This window comes from Staurois parvus, unplaced genomic scaffold (genome assembly GCF_062004578.1).
Source record: "Staurois parvus isolate SC_StPar_1 unplaced genomic scaffold, SC_StPar_1.0 ptg000910l, whole genome shotgun sequence".
Classification (NCBI taxonomy): Eukaryota; Metazoa; Chordata; class Amphibia; order Anura; family Ranidae; genus Staurois; species Staurois parvus.
In genome coordinates this window covers 168,322-176,566 of record NW_028318706.1, presented here as the reverse complement: position 1 = coordinate 176,566, position 8,245 = coordinate 168,322, and positions in this window count along the sequence as shown.

Here is an 8,245-nt window from a genome sequence, read left to right as displayed (position 1 = left end):
GACCCTCCTTTGACAGCAATAACCTCAACCAAATGTTTCCTGTAGTTGCAGATCAGACCTGCACAACGATCTGGAGTAATTTTGGACCACTCCTTTTCACAAAACTGTTTCAGTGTAGCTGTCAGGGCTCCAGGGTATGACCAGAGGTATGTGACTGACGCAGGGAAATGCAGGCTTCAGATAAGTTATAAACAATATAATTTATTAAAGACTAACAATACAAACATAAACGCAGTGCAATACTAAAACATAAACACAGTGCAAACGAACCAAACCAAACCACCCACAGATAACAGTACATACAATGCAAGCGTCGTCAGGCAGGCCGGGTCAATAACAATCGGGCAGGTAGGTACAGGGGGGTCAGGCAGAGAATGGTCGGGGTCACAAGCCAGGGATAAAGCAGGAGAAGTCAGCAGAGGTCCGGATCAGGCAGGGTTAGCAACGAATCAGACAGAGACAGGAACAGGAACAGGGATGCAGGAACAAGATACAGGGCCCAGGAAAAACACACACACCAAGGCAAAGACTGCAGGTCTGGCCATCACTTAAATACACCTGCCTAAGCAGTTTCAGGTGTTTGGCTGGCTGCAGGGTTGAGTCTCTGATTGCTGGGAGCACCCGCTGGCCAGCCCTGGTACTGCAGCCCACAAGGCAGGTGAGTCCCACCATTACTGGCAAGTCCATTCCTAACAGTAGCAATATTCTTGGGATGTCTGGTGTGAATCGCTCTCTTAAGGTCATGCCACAGCATTTCAATCGGGTTGAGGTCAGGACTCTGACTGGGCCACTCCAGAAGGCGTATTCTGTGCTGTTGCAGCCATTGTTTTGTTGAATTACTTGTATGCTTTGGGTCATTGTCCTGTTGCATCACCCATCCTCTGCGGAGCTTCAGTTGGCAGACAGATGGTCGTACGTTTTCCTGCAAAATGTCTTGATAAACTCTGGAATTCATTTTCCCATCAATGACAACAATCCGTCCAGGCCCTGGGGATGAGGTTTTGATGTTGGTGTGCTGTGCCTTTTTTTCTCCACACATAGTGTTGTGTGTTCTTCCCAAACAACTCAATCTTGGTTTCATCTGTCCACAGTATATTTTGCCAGTAGTGCTGTGGAACATCCAGGTGCTCTTTTGCAAACTTCAAACGTGCTGCAATATTCTTTTTGGACAGCAATGGCTTCCTCCGTGGTGTCCTCCCATGTACTCCATTCTTGTTTAATGTTTTCCTTATTGTAGATGTGTCAACAAAAACGTTAGCATGTGCCAGAGATTTCTGTAGGTCTTTAGCTGACACTCTGGGATTCTTCTTCTCCTCATGCAGCATTCTGTGCTGTGCTCTTGCAGTCATTTTTACAGGACGACCACGCCTAGGGAGAGTAGCAACAGTGCTAAACTTTCTCCATTTGTAGAAAGACAGTCTGTCTTACCGTGGGCACATGAACATCAAGGCTTTTGGAGATACTTTTATAACCCTTTCCAGCTTCATGCAAGTCAACAATTCTTGATTGTAGGTCTTCTGAGAGCTCTTTTCTGCGAGGCATGGTTCACATCAGACAGTGCTTCTTGAAACCAGTAAACCCAAAACAGGTGTGTGTTTTTTAAGGGCAGGACAGCTGTCAGAAACACACCCAATATCATCACACTGATTGGAGTCAAGGTTGGTTCACTCCTGGCTCCAATTAGCTCTGGGAGAAGTCATTAAGCTAGGGCCTCACATACTTTTTCCTCCCTGCACTGTGAATGTTTACATGTTATGTGCAATTAAACCATGGCAACATCTAATGTTTGTGTAGTATGTTCAGCAGACTGTGTTCTTCTATTGTTGTGACTTAGATGACGTTCAGAGCACATTTTATGCCCAATTCATGCAAAACGCCACGTAATCCCAAGGGGTTCACATACTTTTTCTTGCAACTGTATGCCTTTAAAGTGCACTTTATAAAGGGTTTTGAACAGATAAAACTTTTTTTTACTTCTTTCAGATGTCCGGAACGGATGAATTGGTTTTCAATGCATTTATGAATTTTTTTTAATCATGTCCCTGTACAGTATTTATGCCTTTAAAGTGCACTTTATAAAAAGTTTTGAACAGATAAAAGACTTTCTTAAAACTTTTTTTCTGACCTCCAGAACAGATTAATTGGTTTTCAATGCATTCCTATGGGAAACCACATTTTGGTTTACAAATTTACTCTAGGAGGGCTGGACAGGGCTGTAGAAGGTTCTTAACCCATCAGCAGAACCGGTATCTGCTCCTTTGTGCAAGGAGGAACAGGATGAGCACTGCCAGAGTCCTACAAAATGACCTCCAGCAGGCCACTGGTGTGAATGTCTCTGACCAAACAATCAGAAACAGACTTCATAAGGGTGGCCTGAGGGCCCGACGTCCTCTAATGGGCCCTGTTCAAGCTCAATTGGCATTTGACATTGAACACCAGAATTGACAGGTCCGCCACTGGCGCCATGTGCTTTTCACAGATGAGAACAGGTTCACCCTGAGCACATGTGAAAGACATGAAAGGGTCTGGAGAAGCCATGGAGAACATTCTGCTGCCTGTAACATCGTTCAGCATGACTGTTTTGGTGGTGGGTCAGTGATGGTCTGGGGAGACATATCCATGGACAGACACACAGACCTCTACAGGCTAGACAATGGCACCCTGACTGCCATTAGGTATCGGGAAGAAATCCTTGGAACCATTGTCAGACCCTATGCTGGTGTAGTGGGTCCTGGATTCCTCCTGGTGCACAACAATGCCCGGCCTCATGTGGCGAGAGAATGCAGGCAGTTCCTGGAGGATGAAGGAATTGATACTATTGAATGGCCCCCACGCTCGCCTGACCTAAATCCAATAGAACACCTCTGGGATATCATGTTTTGGTTCATCCGACATGCCAGGTTGCACCTCAGACTGTCCAGGAGCTCAGTGATGCCCTGGTCCAGATCTAGGAGGAAATACCCCAGGACACCATCCGTCATCTCATTAGGAGCATACCCAGACGTTGTCAGGCATGCATGCAAGCACGTGGGGGCCATACAAACTACTGAGGACCATTTTGAGTTGCTGCAATGAAATTTCAACAAAATGGACTAGCCTGCTGCATCATTTTTTCACTTTGATTTTTGGGGTGTCTTTGAATGCAGTCCTCTGATGGAAATTAAAATTATTAACCTACAAACGATGAGGTATCTTTACGTTCCTAACACATTACCCAGTCCATCTCAGTGTAGACATCCAGCATGATATTTTTCCCCATTGAGATCTGATATGTTTTCAAAGTTTACCTTTATTTTTTTGAGCAGTGTACTGTATATAAATATATATATATATATATATATATATATATATATATATATATACAGTAGATCCATAAATACTGGGACATCGACACAATTCTAACATTTATGGCTCTATACACCACCACAATGGATTTGAAATGAAACGAACAAGATGTGCTTTAACTGCAGACTGTCAGCTTTAATTTGAGGGTATTTACATCCAAATCAAGTGAACGATGTAGGAATTACAACAGTTTGCATATGTGCCTCCCACTTAAGGGACCAAAAGTAATGCGACAATTGGCTTCTCAGCTGTTCCATGGCCAGGTGTGTGTTATTTCCTCATTATCCCAATTACAATGAGCAGATAAAAGGTCCAGAGTTCATTTCAAGTGTGCTATTTGCATTTGGAATCTGTTGCTGTCAACTCTCAAGATGAGATCCAAAGAGCTGTTACTATCAGTGAAGCAAGCCATCATTAGGCTGAAAAAACAAAATAAACCCATCAGAGAGATAGCAAAAACATTAGGCGTGGCCTAAACAACTGTTTGGAACATTCTTAAAAAGAAGGAACGCACCGGTGAGCTCAGCAACACCAAAAGACCCGGAAGACCACGGAAAACAACTGTGGTGGATGACCGAAGAATTCTTTCCATGGTGAAGAAAACACCCTTCACAACAGTTGGCCAGATCAAGAACACTCTCCAGGAGGTAGGTGTATGTGTGTCAAAGTCAACAATCAAGAGAAGACTTCACCAGAGTGAATACAGAGGGTTCACCACAAGATGTAAACCATTGGTGAGCCTCAAAAACAGGAAGGCCAGATTAGAGTTTGCCAAACGACATCTAAAAATGCCTTCACAGTTCTGGAACAACATCCTATGGACAGATGAGACCAAGATCAACTTGTACCAGAGTGATGGGAAGAGAAGAGTATGGAGAAGGAAAGGAACTGCTCATGATCCTAAGCATACCACCTCATCAGTGAAGCATGGTGGTGGTAGTGTCATGGCGTGGGCATGTATGGCTTCCAATGGAACTGGTTCTCTTGTATTTATTGATGATGTGACTGCTGACAAAAGCAGCAGGATGAATTCTGAAGTGTTTCGGGCAATATTATCTGCTCATATTCAGCCAAATGCTTCACAACTCATTGGACGCCGCTTCACAGTGCAGATGGACAATGACCCAAAGCAAACTGCAAAAGCAACCAAAGAGTTTTTTAAGGGAAAGAAGTGGAATGTTATGCAATGGCCAAGTCAATCACCTGACCTGAATCCAATTGAGCATGCATTTCACTTGCTGAAGACAAAACTGAAAAATGCCCCAAGAACAAGCAGGAACTGAAGACAGTTGCAGTAGAGGCCTGGCAGAGCATCACCAGGGATGAAACCCAGCGTTTGGTGATGTCTATGCGTTCCAGACTTCAGGCTGTAATTGACTGCAAAGGATTTGCAACCAAGTATTAAAAAGTGAAAGTTTGATTTATGATTATTATTCTGTCCCATTACTTTTGGTCCCTTAACAAGTGGGAGGCACATATGCAAACTCTTGTAATTCCTACACCGTTCACCTGATTTGGATGTAAATACCCTCAAATTAAAGCTGACACAGTCTGCAGTTAAAGCACAGCTTGTTTGTTTTATTTCAAATCCATTGTGGTGGTGTATAGAGCCAAAAATGTTAGAATTGTGTCGATGGCCCAATATTTATGGACCTGACTGTATATATATATATATATATATATATATATATATATATATATATATATATATATATGTATATATGTATATATAAAGATACTAACAAATTAAAAAAAAAAAAACATTTTTCTTTATTTCTTATTTCAAAATTTGTTGCTACATTTCTTTCTGTAAAATGAGCCAAATAAGTGTATGTTATTCAGTATGTGGAAAAGTTATAGAATCTACAAACTATGGGATATATATTTGAAAATTGACCTGACCATTCCTGATGTACTGATGGCCAATCTCATTTCTTGAGGCCCTAAAGTGAAAGCACAGTACAAATACCCCGCAAATGACGATGATGGAAAGTAGACAGTCTAAAGTATTTAGCAGGATGCATGGCGAGTTTTTTTGAGGTTGCAATTTTTTTGGTCACTTTTTTTGGAAAATTAAGAAATTAAATAAAATTGCCTTTTTAAAAAAAGTTTACATACTGTCACCAATGCAGTACAGCATCATCGTCTGAAGGGATACTGACTAGTGACCAGTAATGATCACTGTTATAAGTAACAGTTTTAACTATCATGAATGGCTTTCATTCATGATAGCTTGCTTACCATTGTAATGCTGTGATTGGCCACAGCTAATCACATGGCACAGTGTGCTGTGATTGGCCCAGGTACCTTGTGATTGTTATTATTATAATTATTATACTACAGTATTTATAAAGCTCCAAGAGTTTGTGCAGCGCTTTACAATGTAAAGGGAGACAGTACAATTACAATACATTTAAGTACAGAAAGAATATGAGGGCCCTGCTCGTGGAGCTTACAATCTAAAGGAAGGGGGAGGTGATACAAAAGGTGATAGCTGCGGGGGATGATCTGGTGGAGGTGATTCAAGTACAGTTCTTAGGTGGAGGTGGGGTAGGCTTCCCTGAATAAGTGAGTTTTCAAAGATCGCCTAAAGGCAGAAAGAGTGGAGGCTGACCGGACATACTTTGGTAGGGAGTTCCAGAGGATGGGAGAGGCTCTGGAGAAGACCTGGAGGCGAGTGTGGGAGGAGGTGATGAGGGAGCTAGAGAGGAAGATATCTTGGGAGGAGTGGACCGGGCAATTTGGGTGGTATCTGCGGATGAGGTTGGCGATGTAGCTAGGGGCAGTGTTGTGGATAGCTGTCAGCCAATCATAGCATCGCAGTGGTAAGCAAGTGGTCATGAATAAAAGTCATTCATGACAGTTTTGCTTATATGTTATCATATGATCGCTAGTGGTGACACAGTGGTCACAAGATCATGTCTCTGCACACCCCAGGGAGCGTGTCAGTGTGCATGTGCACCACAACGTACATGTACATCGCAGTGCCTAGGGAAGTCGCCCGCCAGTAGTAAATGTACTACTGGCATGTGGCAAGTGGTTAAATATACAGGTGTACCTCGTTTTACTAATTTAATGTGTTTGTGTGTGGGATGTTTCGTATGTGGGATGTTTCGTATTGCGAAAAATTTGTAAACCGAAATGCGGTTTCCCATAGGAATGCATTGAAAACCAATTAGTCCATTCCGGAGGTCAGAAAAAAGTAAAAAAAAAGTATTTTATCTGTTCAAAACTCTTTAAAAAGTGCACTTTAAAGGCATAAATACTGTACTGGGACATGATTAAAAATTAATTTGTGGAGTGCGCATGCGCGGCCGGCGGGATGGACATGGAGAGCTAGAGCTCCGTCTCCCCGTCAGATGTAGAGGCAATCCGCCCACGGATCCCGGCCGACACGGCACCTACTGAGGTACCTGCCTCCACTGTGACACCCCCCAGATCCAATCCGGCCCAGTAAAACTGGCCGACGATCGGAATAATGTATATAAGGAGTCGCGGCGGTGCCCCCCCATAGGCCGCACGGAGGCCCGCCTACCTCTCCCGGGCCCACAACGAGGCAAATCATATAGCCTCACACAGACCGGGGGGGGGCATAATCTGAGGGGGCACACTCACCTGACAGCACCATGGTGAAAGGGGCACCCCGCCACCAGGCTCCACCACAGCAGAAGCTCATTAAGGAGGCATTAGCAAAGGCCTCATCCAAACTGGCCACAGCTACACCGCAAAGCAGCAAGCAGGCTGCAGGATCCTTTGCAGCTCTGAGGGACGCACTGCCCGGCCACCCCAACGCATCCGACGGTGAGTCAGATGTAGATCCAGACACCCCTACATATGCCCCGGCACCTGACCTTACACCCCCTGATCTCCTAGCATTTGAAAAGATGCTGTATAAAGCCCTGAAACAAACCTCTGACCGCATCACCGCTACACTCTCCAGAGAAATTTGCGAACTAGGACAACGCACGGCGGACCTGGAACAGAACGTAGACGATATCGATGCCTCACTTCAGACACATGCGGACGATCTTGACCTCCTGCGTGATGAAAATGCAACGTTGCTAGCACGCCTCAAGGACTTTGAAAATCGGGCAAGGCGCTCAAACCTGCGTATCCGTGGCCTCCCTGAGTCGATCGTTGATGTCCAGTCTACTGTAACGGCGCTGTTTCAGGAGCTCGCCCCATCCATTCCAATAGACCGTTTGGACAGGGTCCACAGGGCATTAACCCTCCAGCGCCCTGATGGCCCACCACGCGATATCAAACCCGGGACTACTCTTGCAAAACCCCTGAAGACTTGCTGGATACCCTACAGAACCTCCAACTACATTCCCCCTCGAGCCAGTCAGAAGGCACCGAACGCAGATCTACATCCTGCTCACCGCGGAAATCCTATCCTCCGCGCTCGGCCGACGGTCAACTCAGTGTCCACAAACGTGGGCGCTTCTCATCACCGGGCCCACCTCCTCAGGATACCATGGATTGAACTACATCCCTCACCTCTTTTCTTGACACCCGTTTTGGACCAACCACCACTAGATCAGCGGCGAGGTTACCATCTATGGTTCATATTTTTCCTGCTCCGCGCCTCAATGCAGGCGTTGTGTAACCTCATACTGCCCACCGGGGCCTGTTTGGCCCTCTAATTTCTCTCCTTTTTGATGGCTGCTTTTTGTTTTTGAGAAAAACTCATATTTGGGGGTTTTTCTCGCATGTTGATGGTTAAGTTATCTCTTTGCCTCCCATATATCCCTTGGAGCCTGTTGCTCATTGAATGTTACTGTTGACATCATTACCCCTTAATCGTGTCTTAGATTGTTTGTGGGGGCCTCAGCTCCAGCGGCATAGGAGGATACTTCTCCTCATTCCTGTTGTTCAGTTTTCGCACTAGAAGCCGCCT